General features: G+C 35.6%; 1 protein-coding gene across 3 annotated transcripts in view; it reads right to left on the bottom strand.

Annotated features, from left to right (window-relative positions):
* The window catches only part of LOC116345424 (protein slit), a 312,643-nt gene that overhangs the window by 273,730 nt on the left and 22,479 nt on the right, over nucleotides 1–16,434 (bottom strand). The gene's annotated exons all lie outside the window — the stretch shown is intronic.

The following is a 16,434-nucleotide window of genomic DNA, read 5'->3' as shown; positions in this document are numbered from 1 at the left end:
TACTATACCGAAATTGACCAATTTTATTTATAATTTGTCAATTTTCCAATTTCAATTGATTTCGAAAAAAAAAACCGTTGACCTGAAGAACAGAAACTTCTACTTTTCTGTATTAAAAAGCAATTGTCGGTTCTACGATACTATTGGCATTCAAAGTCTGAACATTTCCAACAATTCCGAATGGCATAAGGATAGTTGGATTTCATGGATTATAAATCATAAATTAAAGGTAAGTCGATGAACGAACATCAGTCTTGAATTCAAAATGAAATCCGGTCGGTATTACTTTGGCACTCTCGTTCGATATTTTCATATTTTTTGAATGGGGATAATAAATTCTACGGCAAACAAAGTCAATTTTTTTTGCTTTGCACTTAGTCTTATGAGACATCGGTCCGATGATTGGTGCGTGTCATTACATTCATGCTTAGTTCGGCGAACGGATAAGAAATAAAAAAAATACGACACATTTAAACTTAGAGTATTTATCTACTGAAGACCTTTGTGCAGGTTTATATTTTACTTCGGATGCATCCGCAATATATTGTGCGCTACCTTGCCGTTTCCATGAGTTAAATGTGTAGTACGTGAATATGGCATGGCAGTGATAAATGAATTAGAATTTAGTGTGTATACGATATAATGAAAAATTATTGCGAAATCAGTGCGGTTATGAGAAAGAATGGCATAGTCCCTAAGTGTTTTATCTGATTATCCAGAATCGATGCATTTTCAGGAACATGACGATTCAATTCAAATCGGACAATTTATTACAATTTCTGCATCGACGACGACGAACGTCGAACAGAAAATTTTGGAGTTGCTGTAAGGTAAAGTGGTGCAAAAATGCGCATGCAAGTTCAATAATTCAATGCATTTGAATGGATTTTAGTAATTCATGAGCCATCACTACCACCACCTGTTAATTCGATTGTTGTTGTTGTTGTTGTTTTTTTGATTATGTTTTTAGCACTCTCGTTCATTCACTTTCAGTCTCATTGCGCAACAAAAGTTTTAGTAAATGCACACGTAAAACTTACAGTCGCATACTCATAAACATGAATTCATAACACTCACCCTCTCGCTATCGAGCATATTCAAACGTACCAGTTGGATATCGGGTTAAAATATTCATAGTGTTCGAAATAAAAACCATTGAAGTATGATAGTGCATTAAAAAAACTGAACCAAATGTCTCGCTTCAATCGAGATGACTCGTGTATTGCATTCCAATGTGAAGTGGTAATTCAAATATGGTTCCATCAAAAACAACTCACTTTTGTTCCAATGTCAGTCATCAGTGCCGCTAGTTTTTGCAAGTTTACAAATTCTAGTTTTTGCGGACACCCCATTGCTCCGTATTATAATATAATAGAAACGCAGCACAAAGCATGTTCGCTTACTAATTAAAATACATAGACACACAGAGACAACAAAAAAACAAAACACCACTTTCATCTGCAACAATCAATGGCAACAGCGAACAATTTCATGTTATCGTTGTGTTACACACGAAATTCTATGAAATCAAATGAATATCTTGCGTGCAAATCAAATGTCTGCATTGGCAAATGAATTGAGTCAGCTCGATCACAAGATCTATTCATGCAAGCAACATGCTGTGTGTATATGCATAATGAAGATATAGAATGGGGAAAAAAAGATCGAAAACCATTTCATAAATATGCGTCGTGAGAGCTGTCACGAGATATAATAATAAAAATTGTTTCGTTCACGCTGCATGAATCATACATTTTCTCTCGTGTTAAAAAAAGTGATTCAATTCCATTTGCAGTTGATGTTTTCGCCGCTATATCTCTCTCTCCTCTGTGTGTAATTCTCGCTATTCGATTTGATCTTCACTATTTGGACAAAACTAAAAAAAAAAATTGACACGAGCACAAAGGCTCGCATGCACAACAAAAATGATTCAATTTTTCGATTGACTTTGGGCTTGTGATGCTGCTGCATGTTTGATGTAAGGCTTTATACACGTTTGGTTTGGTTTGGCTCGATTCAAAACCAAAATCATTTTGTGTTCGACTTAATTTTTTGACGCCCGTTGCTTGTTTATACTCTTGTGGCCGGTATTTGTACGTATCAAAATGCCGTATGCTATTTTATATATATAATTTTTTTTTCTTCTTCTTCACATATTCTCGTTTTATTTTTGTGCGAATCATTCGTGCATAACAAAAGACCATAAAATTAATTTTGACCACCGTGAATAATTGAATATCTCGTGAATATAAATGTTTAACCAAATAAAATGCATTGCATATTTCCGACGTCTCCTTTTTCTCTTTTACTATGTGTGCGCGCATGATAGAGAGAAAGAGCAATTCCCTCTCTTTATCTCCCTCTATTGCTGGTCAGTATATCCTGGTGCAATATTCCGACCACGATGAGATCACGTACAAAATTTAAGCATATCGAGCTGATGAACACAAAGAATGGAACATCAACAACCAGTACACAAACACACATATACATATGGGCGAGAGAAAAAAAAAATGAAAGAAAAAAAGAGAGAAATAAATGACTAGAAACGTGCACTTGGGTTGTATGACGCTGTGCCAAATGATTCTTTTGGTGTTATTTTCCCTTCATGGCATAGCAAATGTATTGCATCACATAACAATTTTGAGTGTATATTTGTGTAATTCGAATATGTAAACAGGATCGAAGCTTTGATATGTGTCGTCATCGAGACTCTGAAATTGTTCCAACCATTATGCGGATACTTGGAATGCTACTTCCGTAATCGCATTGCATTGAATTTCCTCAGCACAGGGAATGCAACGTACCAAACCAAAAAAAATACGATTGTAATAACAACAGAAAACGGGCAGGAACATTATTATTTTGAATGGAACTACGTGCGCACCGTGTATATTGTTACGAGCGCGCGAAATTTCGGTGGATCACGACCGAACAAAAAAAATCCAAAAAAGTTCTTTGTCTGAACGACCCCAAATCAATCGTATCAATGAGTCACGAGCACAATTAACAAAAAACCAACATCTCATGTGCTTTGGCAATGAGGTGACTGTAAGCATCGCGTGTTTCGTATGTATTCATGTAAACAATGCGTCACAAAACAATTTCATTACATTTTTTTTGTATACTATTGCGGCCGATGGGCGCAATGAGTGTGCGCTTTTATGTGTGATGGCAAAGGCGCAAAACGATCAAGCATAAACAAAACACACATACACAAATATCGTGCAGGATACGTGTATGCACATATCGATAATGCACCAGCAGTTTGAAATTTGTTGTTTGTAAACGCACAAATAAAAGAACAACAAGACGAAATTTAAACAAAAAAAGACGGAATTAATGCAACTGAATCTGAAAACCTAATCAATTTCACTTTAGTGACGATGTCGCCGTTGTTTTTTTTTCTGGTTTTGTGGCTCGTTTTCAGATAACGTTCAGATTTTCATTTTGTCGAATTTTTCGTGTGAAATTGGAAGCGAATACGTTTTTTTTAATGTGAGCCGCACTTAAAATGCGTGAAATGAATCCGTTTTTATTATGTTTTACGATTTCTTTGCGAATGGTCATTAAAAAGCGCATTTTTTCGGGATGTTTATACAAGTTTCACTCTTTTTTTTCTTTTTGACGTTATTAAAAGTAAATCCATTTAAAAAGGAGACTAAGAAAAATCGGTTTGTTTTACATTTTTATTTGATAACCGCCAATATACGATCGACCGTAACAAAATGAAATATAACCAAAAGCAATAAATACCATTTTTATTTCAGATATTTACGACCGACTCTTCGTTCTTCTTTCAACGTTCAATTGCGGTTAGTCATATTTATTTTTTTGGTGGTGGGGTTTGATCATTGTCAATTGTTTCTAAATAAGCCTTTTTCTCACTCATTTTGGCATTCGGAGCGAAACCAATTCAAGTGATGACATTTGCCACTTAAAAATAGTCATAAAACTCACTCTAGTTCAAAAATGGAATATAAAAAATGCATTTTGGTACAATAAAATGACAAATGGCAAATAGTGTCATAGAGAGCACAACAATCTAATGAATTCTGGCTGCATTTTGGATGTAAACCGAATCAAGTTGTGGTTAAAATAGTGTTGTCGTTTCATTTGGTCTGTCACGCAAAACACAACGGGGGTAATCAAAATTCTAAACGTTATGAAGTTATTTGATATTTCTCTATCTTCTCGCTGCGGTCGCCGTATAAATCATATTAACAGCTTCGAAAATAAATAGCGTGTGACCAATTGCGGTTATTTTATTTTTGTTTTTTATTTGATGATTCGATGCAGCAGAAGCAGCGAGAATGACGAGACACTGCTTATCAATTTGAATTATGCAATTGAGAGACATTGACTTTTTCATTCTTATTCTTTCGTTCGTCGTGTCCGTTCGCTCGCTCACACGTCCAATACATTTTGAATACAATGGCAATGTGTCTAGGGTTTGAAAACTGATCGAATATTCTGTCGGCAGCCTTTTGATTGACGGAAAAGCGACATAAACCGCTTAGCATTGTGTCTTGTATGCGGTAAAATTGTCGAAAACAATGTGCATTTCAAAGGGGCTAAAACATTATCAAATCAACGACAAACAATGAAAACGTCATTTGAGAATACATTGAATGATGCGCGCGCGTAGTTTCTAGCACGGTCTTTCGTTTAGTTTCCTTTCATCCACTAATGACGATTGTTTTGATCAAGTAACTATGAAAATGCTTTGCCTTTCAAAACGTGATTTGTTTTTTTTTCGTCTTCTACTTATTTTCTTCCGCCAAATCATCTCTTTAACTCTTTTCTTGCTTGCACCTCTATCAGCAGCAATATATTTCCTCATTCAAGCATATGCTGACGATATCATCGTGGCAAATTTGCCGAAAATTGATTATATTTCCAAGTTGAAAAGAGCGAATTAATTTGTCGTTTACGTTGAAGCCAGCAAACATAGTCGTCTCTCCCTCTCTTTTGGTGTCGTCGTCGTTGTCCGTGTAGACAACAATGCATTGTGTGTAAAGTGCACGGAATGAGTGTTAAAGGGACGGTTTGGTATGCTTAATTATTGATTATTGTTTGCCACAACATCGTCAGTGCATTCCGGCGGTGGCAAATATTTAATATGATGGTTTTGAGCAGCTTTATGCAAGTTGCCGTTATTGTTGTTGTTTTACCTCTTACTTCTGTACCTCTTATGCTGAGCTCTGTCTTTTCCTTTCTCTTCATTGTGCTTCTCGAAGTTTTTGTTTGGCTCTTTTACTTCTCCTCTGTGCATTGGTGAAAAAAAATTTGTTTTTGCATGTTTGTGTGTGTGTGTGTGTGAGAGAGAGAGACTTTTTCTTTTGGTTTTCGGTATTGTGCAAGTAAATTTGTTCACTGCTTTGGAATGAGCTTGCAATGGTGTCGTACGCTCATTTATATGCAAAACACGTAAAGCTCCGTGTAATTGAAAAGACGCGGTAGACACACTGTAGTTTCCCAGTATGTTTGTATACATAGAGAGTGCGATCGAACCAAACAAAACAAGCAGCCAGTCATCATATAAAAGCAGCATAAGCAAAATACAGAAAATAAGCAAAACAATAACAGGGAATTTACAAACATAATGGATGCGGTGCATTATCAGCTCTCTGTCTCTTCAGCAGTGTACAGTGAAAAACGACTAATATAATAACACGGTCGTCGCTTTCTCAACTCGATGCACACACACACACTATCTCTTTTTCATTCCCGTCCGTTCCTAATTCCAGTACGTTTGAGTTGTCTGTCTTATTTTGGCTGTTTGTTGTTCGTTTTCTTTGGTATTGTTCGGTTTTATCGGTTGCTTTTATTCCGAAAAATTGCGCCCTTTTTATGTATTGTATTTTGTGCATCCAAGATCTCATTCTATCGGTGTGTCTCTTTTTCTCTCGCTTTAAGTTTGTGTTGCTTGTTTTCATTTTCATTTTGCAAGCAGTTTGTTTGACGTTGGTTTTGCGTGCTGCTTCTGCTGTTGCTTTTCTTATTGGCAGCATATTAAATGGTGCTTGTCGATCGGTGTCTCATGCATTTATTTACTGTGCATTTATACATAATTCCGTCGAGAACTTTGTGGATTGAAGTTCGTGGTTTTAGCACTACTCTTTTAAACTGAAATTACGCTGTTCGATTCCGGTGTATTCACATTATCGACTTTGTTACATCGACTCTCTCTCTCTCTCTTCCCGTTTTTCTGCTTTTTGTTCATTCTCGTTAACAGTGGCAGTAACAACAAACACCAGCATATCAATGCAAAGTTGAACGCTTTGACAAAAGAAACGACAATATGAACGGGGGAAAAATTACAGGGCATGTTTATATTGCGATTGCAATTGCCATCGCTTCGATTCAATTTCAATTAGAAGTCAATTAGTCGATGATTTTGGGTTCATTAAGGAAATTAGATGATAATAATAATGATGGTGTACACATCACATCACATTGAATATGTGTATTTTTCGCTCTCTATTCGGTTTATATTGTGTGTGTGTATTACATACGTACCAATTCCGATGTTTGATTGTTAATTGAATGCATTTCGTTTTGCATTCATTAAAAGTAAATCGATGGAATGAATGCTTGAATGAATTCCACCGAAAATGGTAAAACGATCAATTTCATTTGAAAATTGGTATATTTTCAAATGTGTGCGTTACATTGTGAAATATAAATTCAATGTAGTACACCAACTCCAACGCAAATCCATTATTGAATTTAATGAGGCGAACTATACGATGCCCATTTCGTTTTTATCACTCAGTTCCATCTCATTTTCGAAAATGATGGAAAATCATTTGCCATACACAAAAAAAAAGATATCAATTTTCGGATGTTGACCAATGCAGAGAGATCGATTTTAAAACATGAGATAGCATAATGCAAATGATTCCTGCCATCATTGCCTTCTTTTCGAATGAAAGGTGCACCGTGCACAGCAATCAATTTTTTTGTTCACTGTTCGTCATACATTTTCGTCACTATAATCAAAATGAGATGTTAATCACTAAGAAGGTGTCACGCAACATTTACTCGCTACGTAATTTGTATTTTATCGAAATGGAGTTGGTAAACATAACATTTCTCACCTAACATCTAAATGATTTCACAGTTTAATACACACACATAAAATCAATAGTTTCAAAGTAACAAACGAACCGAAAAAAAAACAGAACATTTCAGAATGAAAGAAACATTTAAAGCGAACAATATAATCATGAGCTCAACATTCGACCAAACCATTCATTAATTTTAACTCGGCAAAAATCTCATTTTTGTCGACTCTCCTGCCATAATGATTTTCGTTAAACGTTGTATCTCAACAATGAACCGAGCATTTAGAAATCGATTTCGGAACGTACTAAATACACCACACTTCATAAATTCCAATGCTATTTAATTTCGTGCTGAAAGAAAACGTTTATTTTTTCTTATGAAGCAAAAACAAATTAATGATGTTTTTTTTCTAGCAAGTAATGCGCAATGAACTTCAGTAGATTAATTATAATTTTACGAATTTTTTTTCTCTCTTTTTTCGAATCACATAAATCTTTCATCGTTCCATGCAAATCACAATTGAGAAACATCGTTTTCAAAAGAATATTTTCAGCGTTGGCAAAAAAAACTAGTCAGATATACTTCTTTAATCACTTTTTAAGCTTCTAAACCATAAAGTTCATGATTATTACGGCCACCCAGTATCTTTATCTCTTGAATTCTCAATTGCTTCAGCTTTGTCGACCGCAATTTTGTTTTTTAAATAACTTCTCTTTAAACGAGTTTTTCTTTCGACTCTTGAATCTTACAGCGGAATTTCGCACCCGTGAATAAAGCATCATATTTTCTGCTGATTTTAACAACTATTTAATAATAATTCATAGTGTTTAACGGTTGATGTAATTACATTTATGATATTGTTGTCTAGTACTGAGTATGAAGCCATGATTCGGCTTCATTTTATTCGTATGCCAGTCGAATATTCAATATTTTCTTAAAATCCATTAACATGTCATGGCTGAGGGAAAAAATACGTGGCATTTCAACAATGTTTTCCTTTTTTCTATCATTTCTCTATCTCTCGTTCTCGTCATTTTAATTAAAATACATAAAAAGCGTCCATAAATCAAATCGAATTTCAAGTGTGACGATCAGTGTGTGACTTGGCTCCTTTTTCATCTCCCTCAGATTAGTATAACATTCTGAATCTAAGGAATAGGATGCCGAAGGAGGCGCAGAAAAGGGAAAAAAATGTAAGGAAAACTCGCCAAAGAATTATAACGTTGACGTGGCAATTTAATAAAGCGGTAACTTTCTCATATTCTTTTTTCGTTCATTTTACCGCGACACGAAAGCGACCACAATTTGAGCGACGTGGATGTGTCATCAGCTTTCATGTTTTAACGTAGCATTTAATTTTATGCTCCGACATTTTCGGTAATTGTTGTTATTATTCATGGCTCTCGATTCTCATTTGGGAAGTTAAAATAACAGTAACGTCACCGTCGTCACATGCCAACACAAATACGGCAATGTTTCGACAATGGCAAAAGAATGGAAAGTAAAGTGAGATCGGTTAATTTGATGACAACCAAAGAATATCAATCACTTTATCGATTTCCAAAAGGATCGGGTTGTTTTTACTTTTCGGTTCTCGTTGCAAACGGCGGAAATGCATTGGTGTTTCGTCAAATGCACTGAACGGTTCGGGATTGTTATTTTTTTTTGTTGATGAAAAAAGTTTTGGTACAATGAAGGATTTTAATTTTGCAAGCGGCTGATTTTATGTCAATATAACTTGAAAATTGAAAAAAAAAAACCGGCTGATTATTCCGTTAGTTACAAGTTCTTACTTTATATTGTTGCAACGACATTTTTACAGTTAGCGGGCACCACCTTATTCAACTTTTCTGCGCTCACGGTTCCGATCATGTTCGCTCTTTATATTTGGTAAAATGGAAGAGAAACTACGAGGAAAAAAACGGGACAAAACCACGTGAGAGCGACGGAGGAAACAAAGATGTGAGATCAGAGCAAAAAAAAAATATTTTCGTATAAGCCCCGACAAACATAGAGCAAAAATGGATGGTTTTTTTCCCATTCACTGAACAAAATGTATTATACCCCAGAGATACTATTGCTAAATGGAAACGTATATTTCGAAAAACATACAGTATTTGGAGCGGTCGTGCAAACAGACATGCGATGAAAAAAAAAAACGAAACGATTCAATTCAGAACTATTGAGAAAAGGTATGCTTTCAGCGAAGCAGAGTACACAAAGTACGAAGAGCGAAAAAGAACCAAGCGTCAAAGTAAATCTGCTTTCAAAGGAAACCAAAAAAAAGAACAAACGCACACAGCATCGACTACAGTAAGGATATTTATTGGAGAAAGCTGGAAGAAGATTCATTTTTTTCCGACTCTCTTCCACGTTTGATAGAAGGTAAAAACAAAATTTCAAGAGTTTTTTTTTCCTATTTTGAGCATCCATCGAGATTGAATATTTTATGATCCTACGTAAGGGAAAAGTATTGATGTTAGTCCAAAAATTGTGATTTCAAGCTCACAACTTTTTTTTTCTCGAGTCAAATCGATTTGATTCCCTTGAATCGGCTTGATGATTGGACTGGATCATCAATAGATTTTATAGTAGAACTGGACTAACTGGGACGCAATTTTACAAGCTCCAGAAGAAACATTTATTCGTACGAAGAAAATTTTCCGGATCCAAGTTGAACAAAAACTGTGCAATTTTTCACCTGTGACAGTATTCTACGCAACAAATTGTGATACATTTCAAGCGAATATAGTTCTTGAATGCACACTTGAAGTTGCATGCAAAAGTGTGAATTGTGAGGGCAGTGTATTTAATGGGTGATTTTTTGTATTTTAATTCGTTTCTTTTTGCAAATCGCTTATTCAATGTTGTTCCGCAATCTGTATTATTTATCCATTGCCTGTTTATGTTTTCCTCATTCTGACAATTTTTCCTCTTTTTTTGTGCATCAGAATGCAACGGGCCGAAAACATAAGTATAACCATTTGTATCACGATTTATACATAATTTTTTGTTGTTGTTGATTCATATTGAAATGCATAGGGGAGAGGGACGGCAAATAGTGTACAAAATAATGTGTGTGTTTGGCCATAAAATGAACTGAAATAAGTTTAAAGCATTGGTTTGGGATTGGACTTTCATGAAGTGTGTCTCGCACATATGCCGGCTATAAAGTAACCAAAATGATACTACAACAATGAATGTGCTCGTTTTTTTCACTCTTCAAGCCATTCGTTTGTTAAATATTTTCCTCTTTTAATGTGTTTTTCTCTGAGTTTTCTTCGTTTTTTATTCTCTTATTCTAGCCGCCTTTTCCTTCTCTCTCTCTCTCTCTCTCTCTCTCTCTCTCTCTCTTTCACTCTGTGTGTTGCTCTCGCCAACTTGTCTGCTCTTTCTCTCTGTTGCTAGACTCTGCCGGAAAATTGATCGCGTCTGTTGCGTGCGCTTATTCTTCAAAAGGTGCTTAATGCAACGGTCTCTAAAAGCAAAACCGTTTGGATAATGAATGAATGTGCCGACCGACGATGGAATAGTGAAGAAATATGCACACGGAAAAAGTCCAATACAATTCCATTGTTTATTGTCAGAACAAAACATGTTTAATGCATTCAAGATGAAATGGAAAAATGGGTAAATTGGCGAAGCCCACTAGCGCACATCGTTGGAAGGAGAAAACGGGTAAATACTGCTCACATACATACATACACAATTTTATTGTGTGGAAAGTGTCGGGCGTTCGTTATTTTGTGAAGAAAAGATGAAAAAAAAAAACCAATGCTAAATATTTTAATGTATTTCATTCTCTTGGTTCGCTTCTTAAAGCTGTTTATCATTACATTTTCCCGCCTTGTTCATATTCTTTGCGGTGTACAACGGACAATAAAATCCATTCACGATATATTCACCGAATATAAAAAAAAACAACAACAGAGAATTGAAAAGAAGTGAAGAGACCGAGAAGAGACAAGAAAAATGAGTGGATTCTGAATGAATGGTAGGAATAAGTGCAATACGGAAACGGAAATAGAGAGATATGTGCTTGTCGTTATCTTGCCGGTTTGTTGAAGAGATGATCGCATATATATGGCTGAAAATCCATTTTTTTGTAGTGGCAAGAGAGGTAGAGCGAACGAGTCACTCCAATCATGCATATACATTAAATAAAACCCGACTTTCAAAACATCGGGTACACTTCAATGCTCTTACTTTTTTTGTGTACGCAAAAGAGCGATTTTCTTTTTTATTTGTCTCGAGCCGTGTGCTCGCTGTTATTGCTTAAGATTCGTTTTTCCTTTATTATTGTTTCGAATATTTGTAGCACGTTACCTGTTTGGCGAAAGAAAAATATGGCCGGCGAGGGAAAGCTCAAGCTTTAAAACACAGAAAACACTTGATGATAATGCAAAATGATTATATTTTCTGCAAAGAGCAGAAGATAATCGACATCATTGAAGACATGTTAAGTAGAAAATGCGTTTTCATTTTGACGCGATACAAACGAGATACAAAGAAACAAGTCTCTCTTTTGTGTGAAGAGAGTAAGCGGTGATGATGAAAAAATCCGTCAATCAGTATTGCGCGCAAAATAATTGTTTACCTTCAATTTGCACGATTTTGGTAGTAGTGAACGCCAACGAAACGACGATTTGAGACGACCAAGACAAAAACAATTTTTATATATTCATCGTTCAATTTATACATATTAACGCATCAAATTGTTTCTTGAATAAACTTTTTTTGGAGTCTCGGACTTTTTTTTATATAAAGAATGATATAAAAAAAAATCTTAACACTTTAATCCGAAAAAAAACTTTGATGAAAATGACATGATTTCATCAATTTTATACGGACCACCATGTGTCAATGTAAGCCTCAGCACGGTTAGTGCTTCATTTTTTTTTGGCGACCCGACAGATTCTTTTAAACTTTGAATCGCTGTGTGCTGATAGACGGTTTTCGTTCTCGTTCCGTGAACACCGAAGCCACTGACCGAGGCCAGCAGAGAGGGATAGCGAAAGAGAATATGTTCGAGAGAGAGAGAGAGAGAGAGAGAAGAACGCACATCGCAACCGAAAAGTGTAATAAATTTTAACCATAAGCCAGCACATGCGATGTGCGTGCATCTTGTCGTTTGGACACTTTTATAGCTCTTGCCGAGAATTTATTAATATTTAATGCGATATTCGGTATTATGTCAGATAAATGTTATAATCAGCGATACACGTTTTCGTGTTTATTCGGTTTGGCTTCTCTTGCTCTCTCTCGCTCTATCTTTCTGTCACAATGCAAAGGGAAGCAGAGAATGATGCGACCAAAGGTAAACGAAAGAGAAAGAGACAGAATGAGGGAGCTAGAGAGTAATATAGAGAAGAAAAAATTGTCACACGGGGAATGAAATGAAAGTTAATCGATTTGTGCTTGAATCCGGTGTCTCTGGCGACCACCAAAAATGAACGCAACAACATAGTTGTTGAAGTTTTTCGTAAAGATTTAATGAAAATAGAGACTCATAAAAAACCAAACGAAACGTTTACATGATCGTTGGATTTTCTTGGAATCCAAAGGTATTGCACCCAACTCATACGCGGAATTGATAAAGAAAATGCTCAAATAGTTCAAAGGGTCAAAGCTGTCGATAGGCATTACGATTTTCATATTTTTTCACATTTCTCTAACATATATCGTATCCACACATGGACGAGCACAGACACACACACGTAATATGCGTAATTGCGCGCATCGCGCACACATTCGATTGCCCTAGAAAAATAAATCTTTACGATGAAGATGATATTTTATGTGGTGGCCAAGCATAAATTTATGTTTCGATTTTCTAAGCTTGCAAAATAACCTGAGCCCATTGTTTGCATTAGTTTTCAGTTTTCGATATCGGTCGAGACTCAAATCGGTCGAGTTAATTTGTTCGAAACATCGTGGCCAGTAAATTTTATGGCTTACACTTGCGATTATAAATCGCACAACGAGTTTATCGTTGTGAAGCTGTTGTTTGCCTTGTTTTATTTGGGCAAAACGCGATCAAACCGACGAACGAACAAGAGAGCGAGAGAGAATTTTAAGTTCGACAATAAAAATGGATGCACTGAAGTGGTATTTCAAAATGCGGCAAACAAACATTCGGAACACGTTTTAATCCATTTATTTATTGGCTCGTTGCGCTGCATGAGCCGTTATTGATGGGAAAATTGAGTACCAACGAAAAACAAAACAACATACAAATCGTTGTACACAGCTTAGGAAGCAAATACAAAAAAAAAGAAATACACGAGAGAATAATACACTCGAAGAGGTTTCATTGAGATTGCGACACACAGTGAAGAAGAATCAATATGTGGTCCTCGCGATGCCACATCAAATGCAGAGAGTTAGTGTGTGCAGAACTGAACATGGTCGAAATGAGCTTCGTCACCGTTTATGAATTCACGCCACAAAACATCGATGAAATATTGAAAATTAAAGCGCATCGATCCATTAAATCCCGTAAAAGACAACAATTACATCTCATTCACGCAATGCGCCATACACACAATGCATTCGGCTTACTCATTGTCTTGACCTCTCACTCTCTGTCTTCATCTGTCTCTTTCACTTCTATCGTGCTAGAACGTTTTCGTCCTGTTCTCATTTGCTTCCAAGAAAACGAAAAAGAAGAAGAAGAAGAAAAACAACACGAAGTAAAAATCGATGGCAAACAGACGCGCGCAACCATAAAAAATAAATCCGATAATAAAATCACAACAGGAGTGACACTTTAAAGATTTGTTTATCCAAAACGGTTTTTTGTTGTTTTTGTTGTTGTGTGTTCATCTCTCTCTCTCTCTTGCTCTCCCTATCTCGTCTGCTTTACTTTGATTTCGTTCTACATACACGACTGTGAAATGAATGCACTGTAGCCATAAAAGCCATACCGCGGCATGCGATCGATTTATGAGTAATTTCTTGGTGTTTCGTGAACATTTCGATCGTGTTGCTGTTGATATGTACATAGAAACGGTTTATTCGAATTGAGATATGGATGGGAATTACAATAATTATGCTAAAAGAGGTACGGGCGCAAACGGGCACACATTTGATGCTCTCTTTACATTGCTTGTCTGTGCCCATGATGATTCGCATGTATACAAGCAAAGTACGCGCCACAATAACAATAATAATTTTAAGAGCAACCACGGTCATAAATATCCATTCACTTCAAAAAATACATTCAACTCTTTTGTTTGTTTTTTTTTTTTTTCGTTTGTTCCTTTGGCCAGTTTGTATAAGTTTATGCACTTTTTTTTTGTTCATTCGCTCGTCTTTTTGGGTGTTCGGAACATGATAAAATTTATGATGTATTCCATAAAATAATTTGTCTGTTCGGTTGAGAGAGAAAAAAAATGAACGAACAGAATTGTGCATTATATACCAACGTTTCGCATTGGATGAAATGTGCGCGTGCGAGTTCCCCAACTGTTGTTTGCATCGCTCTCGATATCCGTGCATTATTAAAATTGCTTTCAACTTGCATCACGCTTTCAATCGTTTGCTTTCTCTGTCTCTCAATCGGCTATCGCTATTTATATTGTATTAAACGTATCGATGAAATTAAACGATTCTTTTTCGTCTTCCATATCTAGTTTTTTGATGCTTCTATCGCTCCCTCTCTATTGTACACTTTCTTGCAACATGAACATTGGGCTAAGTGATGCATTTGTTGCCACTAAAAGAAAAATTAAATTCCTCCCCTTTTTTATTCATTTCTTCGTCATATGAAGTGCTGCGGACACTTGATTCTTGAGTTCTTTCAAATTTTTCATCGAACTAATCAACGTTTTCCCTTTTTTCTTAACTGTTTACTTCGTTCGAGTATGTGTTTTAATATGAATGCATGACAAACAAATATTAAAAATGCTAAAATGAAATCAATAATATATGAAGAAATATTATCGGACATTTTCTGTCGCTCTTCCATTTGAAATCATCACTTCATGCGAGTTTGGTGTGTGAGATGATGGAATATGAAGGGTCGTTTTTTTTCACATTTTTTTTTAAACTGACTGAAGATAGATCGCTTCACAAAATTCAATCTGACAAGAAGCACCAGAGAGAGAGAGAGAGAGAGAGAGAGAGAAAGAGAGAGAGAGAGAGAGAGAGAGAGAAGGAAAGATAAGAAAAAATGCCGCATCCAGAAATCAATGGCAATCCATATTTAATGAAGATAGTTGAACCATTTAGGAATGTGTAATGTCTAAGACGAAGACCAAATGAATGGTTTTATAAAATATTTCATTTCGAATATTGAGTGTTGAATTAAGTAATAATAATAAGTGGTTTCATCGTGACCACTTTACGTTTTCACATGTCTGGTGCTTGAATGTGTAATTGAAAAAAAAAAAAAAAACTGAGAACATTGGATCCAAAATTGACTATTACATTCAATCAATAGATAATTTTTTTGATAAAGCCGCATATTAATAAATAGTTGTCACATTCACTGAGTTGAAAACTGAAATGTTCACCCGATTTCTTTCACATTCTCCTGTTGTTCCTCCCCAACATACATATTTCTATAGTCATTCGATTTATTCTGAAGTAACAATTACATTGTTTATGTCTATCAAAAAGAACTTTTCTCATGCTTAAGTAATTTTCATTTGAAATCAACATAGTTTCATTGTTTTTTTCTTCTTCTTAGAACTTTAATTAAAAATAAAAGACACGAAAAGAAAATTACCGAAAAACACGAAAAAGGAGACAATTTTCGTTCAATAAGGAACGTGCGTTCATTTCATCATGTATTCATTTATGCGTCGATTTGGTCAAATAATTTCACAAACCATGAACCGAATGAACAAGACAACAGATATATTCGTTCTTCAGTTTGCTACTCATTTATTTATTTATGTATAGCAATTTTCCGTCATTTTTATTTCACTCTCTCGCTCTGTATCTCGTTTCTAGTCGATTTATTTTCTGTTTCGCTAGTAGTTATATATGTGTCTACTTTCATATTGCTTTTCTCGTTATCCTGCAATTTGTGTATTTGTATTTGTTTCTTTCCTTTTTTTCTCTCGCCTGAGTCAATAAATTAAGCAGAGCTGCTGGTAACGCTTTAACCATGCACACCCACACACACACACACGAGAAGGGAATTTTTAATTTTTTTTCCCTTTCGCTTCCGTATTTACCAACATAGCGAAACGAGCAAACGGAAAATTATGTTGTTGCCGTCATTTTGAGTCAGTCAGTCTCGGCAATTCGAAAAACTAAATTGTACATATAGCAAGCAGTTGGTGTATTAAGAGTGAATTGTATAACGAAAACGCGGCAAAAGGTGCACCACATTCGATTTGTTTATTGTTCATG

The sequence above is a fragment of the Contarinia nasturtii genome, unplaced genomic scaffold (genome assembly GCF_009176525.2).
Source record: "Contarinia nasturtii isolate CC-2019 unplaced genomic scaffold, AAFC_CNas_1.1 Cnas_scaffold_129, whole genome shotgun sequence".
NCBI classification, from domain to species: Eukaryota; Metazoa; Arthropoda; class Insecta; order Diptera; family Cecidomyiidae; genus Contarinia; species Contarinia nasturtii.
Note: the sequence above shows the minus strand (reverse complement) of the source record. Positions and strands in the feature narration are given on the sequence as shown.